The sequence below is a fragment of the Macrotis lagotis genome, chromosome 1 (genome assembly GCF_037893015.1).
Source record: "Macrotis lagotis isolate mMagLag1 chromosome 1, bilby.v1.9.chrom.fasta, whole genome shotgun sequence".
Taxonomy (NCBI): domain Eukaryota; kingdom Metazoa; phylum Chordata; class Mammalia; order Peramelemorphia; family Peramelidae; genus Macrotis; species Macrotis lagotis.
In genome coordinates this window covers 656,346,869-656,363,017 of record NC_133658.1, presented here as the reverse complement: position 1 = coordinate 656,363,017, position 16,149 = coordinate 656,346,869, and the positions used below count along the sequence as shown (strand labels likewise).

The window sequence follows — 16,149 nt, the reverse complement described above, 5'->3', positions numbered from 1 at the left end:
TACAATTTTCTCCCCTCCTCCCTTCCCTCTCCCCCAAGGCTGTTTGACAGTCTCTACATTGTTTCCATGCCATACATTGATGTAAATTGAATGTTATAAGTGTAAACATAAGAATAAACATAAACCCCCTCCACGCCCAAGAAGACGGGGAAACCTCAAGAATAGAGAGAGAGAAAAAAATTGTACTTCATTCTGTGTTCAGATTCCAATGGCTCCATCTCTGGGGTGAGTTGCTTTCTTTATCATAAATCCACCAGAGAAATTGCTTCAATATTTTCCCCTCAGTTGCTGTCACTAGCTGTACCTCCATTCTATTTCTCCCCACTCTCATTTATTCTATTCTTTCTCTCCTTTCATCCTGGCCCTGTCCAAAAGAGTTGTATCTGAGTACCCTCTCCCTTGATCTTCCCTCTCTTCTATCACCTATTCCCCCCTTCCCTTCCCCCATTTCCCCTCATCCTGTCCCATTCCTCCTATACTTCTCCAGGGTAAAACAGACTTCCTCACCCTATTAAGTGTGTATGCCATTTCCTCCCTGAGCCATTTCTGATGAGAATGAAGCTCACTTATTCCCCCTTGCCTTCCCTCCTCCCCTCCATTGAAAAAAATTTTTTTGACTCTTATGTGAAATCTCTCAGCTTCTTCATCTCCTTTTCCTTCCTTTCAGTACTTTGCCCCATCACCCATTGATTCCATCCCTTTCCCACATCATACCATTATATTCCACTCCTTCCTATGTCCTGTCTATATATGCTCCTTCTAACTGCTCTTATAAATGAGAAAGTTCATATGAGTTATCAATATCTTCTTCCCGTGCAGGAATACAAATAGTTCAACATCATCAAGTTCCTCATAGTTAGTCCCTCTCTTCCACTCCCTCTATGGTTCACCAGAATCCTGTACTTGGAGATCAAACTTTCTATTCAGCTCTGGTCATCTCCTTAGGAAAGTTTGAAAGTCCCCTGTTTCATTGAAAATCCATCTTTTCCCCTGAAAGAGGATGTTCAGTTTTGCTGGGTAATTGATTCTCAGTTGTAAACCAAGGTCTTTTGCCTTCTGGAATATCATATTCCAATCCCTACGAGTCCTTAATGTAGATACTTCCAGATCCTGTGTAATCCTGATTATGGAGCCTCGGTAGTTGAATTGTCTGTTTCTGGCAGCTTTTAGAATTTTCTCTTTGATTTGGGAATTTTGGAATTTGGTTATAATATTCCTGGAAGTTTTTCTTTTGGGATCCCTTTCAGGGGGTGACCAGTGAATTCTCTCAATTTCTATTTTACCCTCAGCTTCTAGGATCTCAGGGCAATTTTGCTGTATTATTTCTTGAAAAATAAAGTTTAGGCTCTTTTCCTGGTCGTGGCTTTCAGATAGTCCAATAATTTTCAAATTGTTTCTTCTGGATCTGTTTTCAAGGTCAGTTGTTTTTACAATGAGATATTTCACATTTTCTTCTAATTTTTGGCTTTTTTTAAGAGTTTTATTTCTTACTGATTTCTTGCAAAGTCATCAGCTTCCTTTAGTTTCATTTTGCATTTAAAGGAGTTACTTTCTTCAGAGAGCTTTTATATCTCCTTTTCCAGCTGGCCAATTCTGCTTTTTAAGGCATTCTTCTCATTTGCATTTTGTTTTGCTTTTTCCATTAGGCCTAAACTAGTTTTTAACATATTATTTTCTTAAGTATTTTTTTATATTTCTTTCACCAAGCTTTTGATTTGGTTTTCATGATTTTTCCGCATTGCTCTCATTTCTCCTCCCAATTTTTCCCCTACCTTCCTGAATTGCTTTTCAAAGTCTTTTTTTGAGCTCATCCACAGTCTGAGCCCATTTTCTATTTCTCTTGGAGGTTTTGGATACAGAAGCTTAGATTTTGTCATCCTCAGAGTTTGTGTTTTGATCTTCCATATTACTGAAGTAATTCTCTATGGTCAGATCCTTCTTTTTCTGTTGTTTACTCATTTCCTCAGCCCAAGGCTAATTTACAGCACTTCCAAGGCTTTGGGGTTGTTTCTTTTTTGGGGGGGGCACTCCACTGGGACCTTTATTCTTCCAAGGTCTTAAGCTCTCCAGCCTGTGCTTTGATATGTAGATGACCACAGCACTGCCCTCTGCCCTGAGGCTATAAGGCCAGATCCAGCTATCTTAGTAAGGAAGTCCAAATTGCACCCTGAGTCTGAGTGTAGGCAAACTGCAGAGTCCTGCCCCAGGAAGAGCAGAGAGATCTCTGCAGACTTCCTTTATCTTCTCTGGGGGTGCAGGCTGCTGCTTTCTCCCAATTCTCACTGCAGATTCTAAGGCCAGTGCTCCTCACTCCACATGAACCCAGGTGCAGCAAAGTTCTCTCCTCTCCCCTTCGAGCTGTTGCTGGTGATCTCTGGGCTGGACTGGGCTTTGCTGAGCTGGGCTGGGCTGAGCAGTTGCTTTTTTTCCCACCCCAGGTCCTGGTGAAGCACACCTTTCCTATGGAGGTTCTAAGTTATCTTGGACTGGGAAAATGTATCACTCAGCCTTTCTGTGGATTCTGCCCCTCTAAGTTTTTGGCTAGAGCCTTCATTTGTTTGCCTTTTTGGGGTTAGGGGGTTGGAGTTATATGGGAATGCTACCTTTATGCCACCATCTTGGCTCCGCCCCCTTTGTTTTTTTTCAAATCCACTTGCCCATCAAGCACAATAATATTCCATTACATTCACATACCATAACTTGTTCAGCCATTCCTCAGTTGATAGTCATTTCCTCAATTTTCTATTCTTTGCCACCAAAGTTTCTATATAAATATTTTTGTACATATAGGTCCTTTTCCCTTTATTATGATTTCTTTGGCATATAGACCTAGTAATGGTATTGCTGGATAAAAAGGTATGCACAATTTGATTGCCCTTTGGGCATAATTCTAAATTGTTCTCCAGAATGTTTGGATCATTTCACAACTCTACCCACAATACCTTACTGTTTCAATTTTCCCACATCTTCTCCAACATTTATCATTTTCCCTTTTTGTCATATTAGTCAATCTGAAAAGTGTGATGTGGTATCTCAAAGTTGTTTTAATTTTATTTCTCTAATCAAAGTGATTTAAAGCATTTTTTCATATGATTTTAAGATGGCTTTAATTTCTTCATCTGAAAATTGCTTGTTCACATCCTTTGACCATTTATCAATTGGGGAATGAATTGTATTCTTATAAATTTGACGCATTTCTCTATATATTTGAGAAATGAGACCTTTATCAGAAACACTGGTTGTGAAAATTGTTTCCCATCTTAATTTAGGTAGAATTGTCATTTTTCTTATATTAGCTCAGCCTGCCCATGAGCAATTGATATTTTTCCACTTTGTTAGAAGATCTGACTTTATTTGTTCAAGAAGTATTTTTGTAATGTGTTCATTCATTTCCTGCATTTGTCTTGGCAAATAGGCTCTCAAATAGTTTATAGTGTCTATCGTTCTTTTGAATGGAATTTCTCTTTCTATCTCTTGCTGAGGACTTTTGTTGATAATATAAAAATGCTTATGATTTTTGCAGTTTTATTTTATATCCTGCAACTTTGCTTAAAGTAATTATTTCAACTAATTTTTTGATGGATTCTCTAAGATTCTCTAAATATACCATCATATCATCTACAAAGAATGATAATTTTGTTTCCTCTTTGTCTATTCTATTTTTTCAATTTCTTTTTCTTCTCATTGCTAAAGCTAACATTTCTAATAAAATATTGAATAATAATAGGCATCCTTCTTTCAGTCTCATCTTATTGGGAAATCTATCTTATCATCATTACATATAATGCTTACTGATTGTTTCAGATAGATACTACTTAATAGTTTTAAGAAAACTTTTATTTCTATATTCTTTCTGTGAAGTTGTCTCCAAGTCTATTCCTTGTAAAATTCACAAAAATTTCTGACATCACTGCCCTGCTCAAAACTAGCCAGTGACTCATTTTCCATTTAATAAAATCCAACCTCCTTAGCCTAGCACTAAATTATCTTCTACCTGGACAGTACTTGCCAGAAAATATGTTCTGACCAACATTTCACGCTATATACCAAAACAAGAGATAATGGATACACATTTAGCAGACATAAAGACCAAGTCCCATGATTTGCAACCATATAGTATCACTTGAAATTGATTAGTTTTTTAAAGGAGAATATATAGTTTTCCTCAAAGGTTAATATTTTTTTCTTCCTGTTCAGTTCTGGATCCATCAAGTCTCTTGTGTACTAATTAAAAACCTCCATCAGTTGTCTATGCAACTCATATCATAATCTGTATATCTATTTCATCTTTTTTTGAGATATATAGATAAAATATCTTCTTAAAATGATGGTTAATAAATAATTGTTAATTGATTTATTAAGATACCTATTATATATATTATATATGTATATATTGCTAGCTATTAAGATTCTCTTGTTCTCTTTTTTGGGGTATGGGGGAAGAATAATGAAGTCTGATTTTCTCCCATGATTTTTTTTAATGATTTGCAAGGCAAATGGGGTTAAGTGGCTTGCCCAAGGCCACACAGCTAGGCAATTATTAAGTGTCTGAGGCTAGATTTGAACTCAGGTACTCCTGACTCCAGGGCGGGTGCTGTATCCACTACACCACCTAGCCACCCCTTCCATGATTTTTATATCCTGCCATTTATCAGCTACATAGATAATTGAAACCTAGTTGCCTTTAAAAATCACTGTTTTTAGCATGGACCTCCTCTGTTGTTACTTTGCCCAATATATCTGCTCTTTTAATCTTTGTTTCATTAATGCCATTTCTATTTCTTCAATAACATCCTGAAAACAATGATATTATATTCTAAATATGATAGCTCCACAGAATTTATTATGGAAATCTTAACAGATTTTTTCCATCTGTTTTTTTGTCCTCCCATTTTCATCTTTAAATACCACTGGAGAGATTTAATTTAGTCAGTTCACTTGCCAAAATTTTGTTAAAGTTCTTTATCGCTCCCTAAGTTTTTGCTGTTTTATGAGGCCATGGTGTTTATAATCTTTCATTTTCTTTTGTAAAACTGTTTAAAAGGACTTCATTGGGACTGATTTACTCTCTTCATATTTTTTTGTCAATAGCTTATTTAAATAAGTCAAGTTGAAGTTGAATTAACTGTACATATGCCATATCTTCCTATTTAGTTTTATATTAATTTTGATCTTGTTCCAATGAACCAGTTGTCTGATTAGACACAGACTACTATTTTAGAAATGATTTCTACAGTTGTTTCTTCTCAATTTGAATTACATTTGCGGATGGTGTAATGTTATTTGTTTTAAGGATGGTATTTGAAATAGGAAATGGAAATTCTATATTGTAGCAGTTAACAAATGGCTCTAAATATTGCCTTCCAAAAATCATACTTTTTGAATGATCAAAAATAAAATACCTCAATATTCTCAATCTGTTGTTTATTCATAATGAAAATCTTATCCATTCCAAAGCTATCTAAACTTGAAGTTGGAAGAGCCTCCAATTCTAAATTCCCTCAGGATTTAATTCTAGTCCTAATCTATTCTAGGACATTTGGAAATGAAGGGTCTTTTCTGATTCTCTAAGTTGTTAATGTTCCCATTCTAAAATTACTATTTATATATCCTGTATTTACTCACCTGGGTACATATTGTATTGTATTACTCTCTAAGATTTCAGTTCTTTGAGAGCAGAATTTTTTCCTTTTCCCTTGTGTACCTAGCATTTAGCACATAAGTGGTAGATAAAAATTTGTTGATTTATTGAGTTATAAATTATTTTTCATGAACTAGAAAATCAACATTAGTTCCATTTATTTCTATTTCCATACCCATGCTTTGTACATAAGTTTAATAGATATTTTGTTGATTCATTCATATTCAAAAAAGTCAGACAATTATGATAATAAAACCAAAAATCAAATATATGAATATAAACATAAATATACATAAAATACACAAATAAACATAAATATGCATAAAATAAACACACACACACACACATATAAACTTCCCTTTGGATTTTGTTAATTTTAAAAATGTTTCCTTAATGTTCTTTTTTCCTTCCCTTTTAAGAGAATCATTATATCCTTAACTTCCTCTGCTCACTAACTCTGCCTTCCCTTCCTCCTCCAATACTACTTTTTCTTGTACCCAAAAAAATAGTCAAAATCAATTTGTTGTACATGTCTAGAAATGATTCATATGCTCACCACCTAGAAGTGGATTACTTGTTTCAACTTTATAGTCTTTTGGAGACAAATCGACCAGCATTTTTTAAACCCTTCTTCCTTAAGTGCCAGGCATTTTGCCAAACTTTAGAGATGCAAATTCAAGCAAGAAGAAAAACTGTTCCAGTCCTGAGGAATTAAGTACTTATTCTATTAGGAAAGACTATACATAAAAGGGATAAGAAATGGTGGCAGTTCAGAGATTAAAGACTCTCCTCAAAATCTCTCAAGATCTCTCCTCAAAATGGAGGCTTAGAGAAGAACTCGCCAGTGAGAAAAGGCAGCCTGCAGAAGCTGAGGGAGAAGACTTGTGAGGAGGCATTGTGGGGAAGACTGGAGTTGTAATTGATCAAAGTTCATAAGTTTTTTCCCTCTGTACATAGTGTTTTCCTCTTTTGCTCAATTTAACTCTTCATCAGTTCATACCAAGTCTTCCCAAGTTTCTCTAAAATCATTCCTTTTATCACTTCTTATGACACACTACATAGACATGCTACAGTTGTTAAATCATTCCCCAACTGATGGGCACCACTTTGTTTTTAGTTTTGTTGATGTTATAACAAAAAGTGATGCAATACATATTTGGATTGTTTTTACAAAATGAACAGGATTGGATTACATTAATCTGTAAACCAATTTAGAATTAAAAGAAAATGACAGAAAATATAGGTTAGACATGTACTTTTATTCTCTAAGATTTACTGTAAACCTATAGGTAAAGGCCCTTTATCCAAGATGACCATCTTGAACTGAAAGAGGAATATTAATACATTAGTACATTTATACATTAAAAGAACAAGAGGCTCATTAAAGCTTCTGTCAGCTAGTGAATCAAATTACACATTTGCTTGCAAATATATCACATATATATTGCATAAAGAAGATATCTCATATCTGATTTAATATTTAACAATTATTAATATTTAAGTGGTTCTCAGAAAGACAACAAGCCAGGTTTCCCAAATTCTAAGAACTCATCTGTCTTCCAGTGTTTGTTAGAACAATTAACAATAAGAGAGATAGAAATTCCAAACTCATAATCCTCAATTACAGATTGAGAATGTAGACTTTGGTCAGTAACACAGGCTGTAAAAATTATTAACTTTGATAGGTCCTAAGGTCCTTTCCAACTCTCAAATCAAATGATTCTATAATTATCATCCCATAATTCTTTAAAGATTTGTGACAGAAAACTATTATATTTGCATATCTTCCTTTTTTAAATTATATGCATACGTTATCTTTATCTGAACAGTTACTTTTGCAAGATTTATAATTACTACTGAATGTGGAGGATCTGTGATCCTGTGATTTAGAAAATTAGTGTGGGAAGTTCTTTTTATAATGTAGATTATTTTTCTGTCGTGTCTGACTCTTCATGACCCCATTTGGGGTTTTTTTTGGCAAAAATGCTGAGGTGGTTTGCCATTTTCTTCTCTAGCTCAACTGAGGCAAACAGTTAAGTGCCTTTGCCTGGGGTTACACAGCTAGCAAGTCTCTGAGGTCACATCTGAACTCAGGTCTTCCTGACTCCAGGTTAGCTCTCTTATCTGTTGAGCCTGGATTACAACTATTTAAAACACAGTGGATATGTCTTAAAGAAGTATTTTTTTAATTATAAAGATTTTATTTATTTTGAGTTTTACAATTTTTCACTTAATCTTACTTCCTTCCCCCCACCCCCACAGAAGGCAATTTGCCATTCTTTACATTGTTTCCATGGTATACATTGATCCAAATTGAATGTGATGAGAGAGAAATCATATCCTTAAGAAACATAAAGTTTAAGAAATAGCAAGATCAGACAATAAGATAAAAGTTTTTTCCTAAATTAAAGGTAATACTCCTTGGTCTTTGTTCAAACTCCACAGTACTTGCTCTGGATACAGATGGTATTCTCCATCGCAGACAGCCCCAAATTGTCCATGATTGTTGCACTGATGGAATGAGCGAGTCCATCAAGATAGATCATCGCCCCCATGTTGCTGTTAGGGTGTACAGTGTTTTTCTGGTTCTGCTCATCTAACTCAGCATCAGTTCATGCAAATCCCTCCAGGCTTCCCTGAATTCCCATCCCTCCTGGTTTCTAATAGAACAATAGTGTTCCATGACATACATATACCACAGTTAAAGAAGTATTCTAGGGGTGGCTAGGTGCGGAAGTGGAGAAAGCGTTAGCTTTCTCCTGGAGTCAGGAGTACCTGAGTTCAAATTCATCCTCAGACACTTAAAAATTACCTAGCCATGTGGCCTTGGGCAAGCCACTTAATCCCATTTGCCTTGCAAAAACCTAAAAAAAAAAAAAAAGAAGAAGAAGTATTCTAAGCATTTAAGTATTAAACAATTTGCTCAGTGTTAGAGGTAGGATTTAAACCCAGTTTTTCTCCTGACTCTAACCCTAGTTCTTTATCTTCTAGCACTCTGTCTCTTGTTTACAATAATGAACTTGAGTAGGTCTAGTTAGGGAGATCAATCAACAAATGAATAACAGATTTGCTAATTAATGTTACAATGTATACAACTGTGGAAATGTAGTGAGCTAGAAGCTAAGGCAAAAATCTCATATGAAATAAAACAAAATTGTTTATATATTATTCAAGTATTTTTATTATGACATCAAATTCTTTCCTTATCCTAAAGGCAGGGTGGTGTCAAAAGAACACTAGTTCTGGGATCAGAAGACCTGGGTACAAATGTTACCTCAAATGATACCTTTGTGACCTTATGCAGGTAATGACTTTTGGGGGTTTTTTTAGTCACATTAATCGATAAAGTGAAAGGGTTAGATTAAAATTTCATGGGTGGGGAATCTCTCTTTTTTTTTTTTGCCAAGGATCAATTGGTTATTTATAGCATCCTTTGTGGGCTACATTTGGTGAAACATTTAATTAATTCACCAATAAAAAGTTTCTAGAGTTATTAAATTTTTAGTCCCCTGGTTGCCCTGGCAATATCAGACTAATAGGGGTGGGCCAGAGGTTCCCCACCCCTGGATTAAGTAGACCATGAGGTCTCTGTGGGAAGACAGCAAAATGATGAGCTTATAAAACATCTATAATTGTCCTTAGTTTCTTCTTCCTGTCCTTTCCCTTCCCTTTTTCCTTGTTTCCTTCTTTTACCTAAAGTGGCCATGTGCTACCTCTTCCTCAGAAGGATGACTGCTTTTAAATGGATTAGGGATAGCAATTAACTCTTGTAAAAGTTTTTGATGAGCTATTAATTGTAAAAGATTAGCTTGATTTAGGGGACTTTTGAGATGTGGCTGAAAGTCCTTCTACTGCACGAGTATGGAAGACTGCATCCAAGAGAGATGTAGGACTTATATACAAAAACTTATATAGCAGCACTTTTTATTGAAGCAAAAAACTATAAACAAGGTGGTGCCCAGTATTGGGATTTGGCTGAACAAAATATAGGATGTGAAGGTATTGTAATATTATTGTGTCATAAAGAATGATGAGAAAATGCTTTCAGAGAAACCTGGAAAGACTTGTATGAACTGATGAAGAGTAAAGTGGGCAGAACTGGTTTGGTAGGAATGGAGAATACGAAGGAGAATGAAAGGGTCAGGGTGAGAAAGGGCTAGAAAGGAGTAAGATTTGGAGCAAGATTTGGGAAGAATGTCAGGCACAGTTTATTTGATTCAATGGGTCAAGGGGAGGCACCAGAGTCAATATGATTCTATCAAGCTCAAAATGTAGCATTTTAGGTATTATTATGGCAGGTCATAGGATGATAATTTTAGAATTAGGACATCTAGTTCAACTTCTTCACATTCCAACTGATGAAACTGAGGCCCCAACAGATTAAGTGAATTACTTTACCAAGGCTTACACAGGTGGTAAGTGACATTACTGAGACTTAAACTCAAATCTACAATTCAGTATAAAATATCAGTGTTCTTATGAGACAGAAGCCTCCAAAATGCCCCTTTATTATGCCTCATAGATAGTTGCCTAATTCATGCATTGATAGAAATAGATTTGAAGCTGGAAGGATCTTCAGGGGTCAACATTTATCTGCTCCAATCTTTTCATTTCATAGTTGAGGAAACTGACTTGCCCAAGGTCACATAGGTTTCAAGTGTCATAATAAGAATTTGAATCCAGGTCCTCTGATGCCAAACTCTATATCCTTTCCATTACATATGACTATTTAGTCTCTTTTAGATATCACCAGATTGTGCAAGGAGAGCCATGACACATGGATGATCAGTCTGTTTTTATTTAGTGCAGCAGAAGGACATAACACAACATAATGCTGCAGAGAGCTAATAGGAAAAAGATGATTATAAATAAATATCTGACAAATATAAATACCAATCTTTTTTTGTTTGTTTTTGCAAAGCAATGAGTTTAAGTGACTTGCCCAATTATAGCTAGGTAATTATTAAGTGTGGGGTGTCACTTTTGAACTCTGGTCCTCCTGACTCTAGTATCCCTTGTGCCAGCTAACTGCCCCTAAACACCAATCTAACTAATTTCATAAACCCTTTCCCTGAAGCACATAAATTCTTGTTTCTGTTACATACATACATATATTATCACTCATGGGAGAACTGGGGATATTTTTACAATGCTTTCAGTTTGATCACTGAGTTGCTCTAAAGCAAGGATGGGGAACCTTTTTTCTGCCAAGGGTAACTGGATACTTATAACATCATTCAAGGGTTTTATTTGATCAAACATTTAATTAATTCAACGCTAAGATCATGGATTTATTGAATTTCAGGTACCTTGGCAACACCAGACCAAAAGGGCCCGCAAATAGGAGATTCCCTGCCCCTGTTGAGTCTAAAGAATCCCTACAAACTATGAAAGTCCCAGCTACCGGATCTCCATTATAATCATGTTTTATAATCTTCTTATATGGGCAAAAGTACACTAGTAATTTCAATTTTTGAGGCCTCAGCAAGAGCCAAGAAAATAATTAGAGGTGCTCTAGCAATTTGGGTAAGGTCTTTGAGCCATCTCCTAAAATTTCTTGCAGGCAGCTAGGTGATACAGCAGATGGAGTATTAGGCCTAGAGTCAAGAAGATCTGTGTTCATATTTGGCCTCAGATACTTTCTTGGCAAATCCTTAACCTTGCTTTGCCTTAGTTTCCTTGTCTGTCAAATGGAGATAGTCAAGTTGAATTCCTAGAGTTGTTGTAAGGATTAAATGAGATAATAACTGTGACTGACACATAGTTAGTATTATGTAAATGTTATAAATTATTCCTATAGCTTTTTTCATTCAATTGATTGATTTTGCTCAGAGATGCCTTAAACTCTATAGACTATGCTGACCTCTAAATTTCTGGCTCCTCCCTAGTTATGGTTTTAGGAAACATTTTCTTGGCTATCTAAATTTGGAATTTTAATTGAAGGTGGATATAAGAAGTTTTTTCCTCTTAAGGGAATATTCATGTCTTCATTTCTCTCTCTGTCAATGCTACTTGCCTAAGAATACAAACAATTACTTTTAAACTATATGATTTTTTTAAAAACAGGAATATTGCTGATGAGCAGTGTGAAATTCCTGATGTAACTTTTAATAAAATGTACTCAGTTCTTTGTGAATGATTATTATTTATTTTGTACTTCAGTACAGATTTTAAAAACTCCTCTTGTACTTAAGAAAATAGCAGGTCTCTATAACAGTCACTTCTCTTAGTCATATCCTGTCTCCTTCACAGGAAAGGACCCAGGAATGAAGTCATGGTACTAATTCCCTACTACATATGTTAAATAGTTCTTTATAATTCCCTCAGATTCTGAATTCACATATCACTTCATATAGAAGTAACCTTACAGCAAGCAAAATTTAAATATATGGAAAATAATTTAAATTTAAGCAGTTCTTACATAGACAACATGTGTGGAAGATTTGAAGCAATTGTACATGCAATTACAATCATAGAAAATTAAAGATGGAAGGGATCTTTGTGATGGTCCTTTTATAGATGAGGAAACTAAGAAGAAAGAGGCTAATTGAATCCTAGATCAGAGGTTCTTAATATTAGGTCAGTGAGCTTGTTTTTGAAAAATATTTTAATAGCTATATTTCAACATAATTGATTTCCTTTATGCATTTTATGCACTGGAAAACATTTATCCTGAGGAGTCCACAGATATCACCAGATTGTGCAAGGAGGGTCATGACACATGTATGATTAAGAACTCCTGGTCTAGCTTATACAGTGAATGTCTAGGTGTCTCATCACTGTCCAGTATTGTCTAATCTTACCACCCTTTCTCTCTTTTACCATATTCTCTCTCTGAAGTGATGTTTCTATTAACTGCTCTTAGATAGGGTGGTATTCACCAACTCTATTCCTTTGGGTGAGATGCAAGACCACCAGATCTTCTCATCTGCATGTCTCATAAGAACACTTAAGGCTTCCAGACCTTGCCCACCTACCCTGCCTCTGGCCTCCTGACCCCTGGCACTTTAATCCAGTGATTTAACCTAAGGACCCCAGGTCTTGCTGACTGCAGTTAAGCTTTCTTTTAATTATTGTTTTCTCATTGGAGTAGAAATTCCTTGGGAATAGGGACATTATCTATTTGTATCCCTAACATTTAGCATAGTTCTTGGTGCATAAAAGTTGCATGAAAAGTTCATTCATTTAGCTATATCAGAAGACTGCTAAAATTTGGAAATTTAATTTCTAATAAATTGGTTTTATATATGATTGTCCCAAAGACCAATGGATGGCTTTGAGTAAGCATTCTTTTTATGTTATTTTCCATGTCAGTAAGACAGAAGTAAGAATAGCTTTTAACTCAATTGATTCAGAAAATAGTTTAGCTATCATACATGTACTGTCAAAGTATGAGCTACATAAAAAGATGAGTATAAAGAAACATTAAGTTTTGTTCCTACCTTCAAGGGATTTTTTAAATCAGTGGGAGAGGTATTGTGGATTGGTGGATAGGACACTGGACTTGGAGTTAGGAAGATCTGGGTTCAAATCTCATATTGGAAATTTGCCTGACCCACAGCAAGGCACTTTGTTCTGGAGATATGGTTGATCATTGTATCAATCAGATTTCTTAAGTCTTTTCAGAGTTGTTTTATTTTACAATGCTGTTGTTACTGTATCAATTATTCTTCTGCTTCTTTTGCTTCATTCTTTATTAATGCACATAAATCGTCAGGGTTTTCCTGAAATTACTCTCTTTCATCAGTTTTCATGGAAAAAAAATGCCACAATTTGTTCATCCATTCCCCAACTAAGGGGTACCCCTTTGCTGCAATATAAAGAGCTTCTATAAATATTTTTTGTACATATGGATCTTTCCTCTTTTTTTATTAGCTTTCTTAAGAAGTCAGGTATTTTTGGTTTTCAAAGGGCTCCCCTATCAACCAGCCTATGCTGCCTCAAATGTAGTGGTTCCTTGTACAAATTAGTTTCAAATTCTTGAACTGAATTTTGACATTGTTGAATGCTATAAAGAAAATTGATGTAAAATAGGATGACAGGACCTTAGATTTAGAGCTGAAAGGGACTTTAAAGACTATTGAGTTGGACCCCCTCACTTGACAGGAAGGCAGAAGTAAATGAGAAAAGCTTGAATTTAACTGTAGAAGAAAAAGATGAAATGGTAAATGTTGAAAAGTCAGTCATGTCTCATGAAGTGTCACAATATATTCCTTATGTAGGTATACAAAAGAAGCCTATGATATAACAACTTAAAAATCAGGGAAAGAACTGGATACAGAACAAACACATAGATATGAGAAAGTAACACAGATGAGTGCAGATATGTATTACGTATATATTACGTAGCATACGTAATTGAACAAAGTAGACTCTGCCTGGGGAATCATGAATTAAGGACTACAGAGCCAGCTTTTTGAAGGTAGAAAGAGGCAGAAAGAATGCTTCCAGTGGGTGTGGTATATACACAGGATTGGAGACATGAATAAACAAGTCCTATTAAGGCCCAGTAAACTAAGCGGCAGGACTGGAGCAGAAGCAGAGTCCATGAGGAGCTAGGCAGAGGTCCCTGGTGGAGCTACTGTGGTTACCACCTCCTGCATCTGTCTTCTACTCACACTACAACCATTAGTTCAGACCCTCATTACCTCTAGCCTCTTAAATATTCTCCCTGAATCCAATTCACCCTTCAACCATCATTTCCTGCATAACTGACAAAAAGTGATGTTACTAAGCCCATGGAATTTCCAGGGACTGTCCCTTATCTCTAGGATTAAATGTTAAGAGCATTTAAATTACTTCACAACCTAAAGTCTATATATCTTTCCCTTTTCTTCTCCTCCTCCTGGACACAATAACCAATATTTACAAAACAACTTTAAGGCTTGGAAAGCTTTATCTCTTTTGATTCTCACTGCACATCAATTTCACTAGAGAAAATGGGAGGCCGAATGAAGTTAAATGATTTGCCCGAGGTAACAAAACTGGAATCCAGGTCCAGCACTCCATTTAAACTCACCTAAAACATTCCATCTTCCCACCTCAGTGCAATCTGGCTCCATATTTCTCCCTCTTTCTCTTTTCTTCTTGGAACACTTATTTTCCTTCAAAGTTAATTTCAAATACCTGAAACCTTAAGGGGATTTTTATGGAGTAGGAAATCCCCTCCTCTTAGTTTCTCCTCACTTTGAATATTTTGCATCTATCCTAGGCTATGTGAAGACAGGGACTGGCACACTTTTGCATTTTTTTTTTATTCCTAATAGTAAGTGTGAAATAAATGATTTTTGGATGGGTTGTAGGGCTGTGTCTTCCGTTTTCCTGGAGGAAGTTGAACGGAGAGGTTAATCCAATTCTTACCATTTTACAGATAAATTGAATCCTAGCAAGTAGAGTAGGTCCTTCAAGCTCACACAGGCACTACAAAGAATTTGAACTCGAGTCCTTTGATGTTCCCCGGGAAGACCCTTTATTTGGGGGGGGAATGCTCTTAGCATGATTATTAGACTTTTTTTTTTAAAGGTTTTGGTTTTGGTTTTGTTTTTTTTGCTAGGTAATGGGGTTAAGTGGCTTGCCCAAGGCCACACGGCTAGGGAATTATTAAGTGTCTGAGGTCGGATTTGAACTCAGGTCCTCCTGACACCAGGGCCCGCCCCTTACCATAGTCATTAATGATGACCATCATAGCAAAATCTGCCAGTTATACCTATGCACTGCCACAGCTTGCTGCTCCTGCCCCACAGCTCCCGGGCGAGGCCGCTGCCTCTGCTGGGCCTGCCGCCTTCCCTTAGGCTCGGGTAGGAGCCGGAGGGGGGAGAAGGCCGGCGGCGGGCGGCGGGCGGCGGGCGGCGGCCTCTTCGCCATGTGCCCAGCGGCGCAGCGTGCTGCGCATGCGTCGCAGCCGCCCTCCTCCCGCCGCCGGCCTCTCGGGGGCACTGCCTGCCTCGGATCGGGAGGAGCGCGGAGCGTGGGCTGCGCACTTGGCGTAGAGGCGGCTGTCCCCGCGGCTCCGCCTCCGAGCGGAGACTGCCCGAGCGAGGGGCGGCGGTGCGCAGCCGGCGGAGAGCTCCGTACGCCGGGAGCGTAGCCTGCGCCGGGGAGCGGGCCTGCGGCTGCGCGGGGCATCGAGCGGGGCCTCGTACGCCGGCAGCGTAGCCGAGCGTGGGGCGGGCATGCCGCCTCGACGCAGCTAGCGCAGCTGGCCTTGATGAATACGCTCTTTGGTGCAGCCGGGCTTTGGTACCGAGCGGAGAGGAGATGCACACGGCACTCGAGTGTGAGGTAACTATAAAACCCCGATTTGTTTACATTCCCTCCCCCAGAACCGGCCCCATCCGCGGCGGAGCCCGCTGGTCCCGGGGCCGCGGGGGGCGGAGGCGGCGGCAGAAGCGGGGCTCCGCGGCGGGGCCCCGGGGGGCCGGGGGCCGGGGCCGGGCTGCGGCTGCCCCCCGCCCGCCCCAGCTGCTGGAGCCGCGGCGGCGGCGGCGGCGCGGGCGCGGGCGGCGTGC

General features: G+C 37.8%; 1 protein-coding gene across 15 annotated transcripts in view; it reads left to right on the top strand.

The window, feature by feature from the left end:
• SLC39A10 (solute carrier family 39 member 10) overlaps nucleotides 1-16,149 on the top strand; it is a 136,256-nt gene that overhangs the window by 73,879 nt on the left and 46,228 nt on the right. For 6 of the 15 annotated variants that reach the window (XM_074215457.1, XM_074215448.1, XM_074215455.1 and 3 more), the window contains one exon: nucleotides 8,856-8,945. The exons of 8 other annotated variants lie outside the window; for them this stretch is intronic. The gene's annotated coding sequence lies outside the window, so the exon portion shown is untranslated. Of the gene's footprint in view, nucleotides 1-8,855; nucleotides 8,946-15,806; nucleotides 15,923-16,149 lie in introns of those variants that run through there. One more of the 15 variants, XM_074215462.1, reaches the window with a different exon arrangement.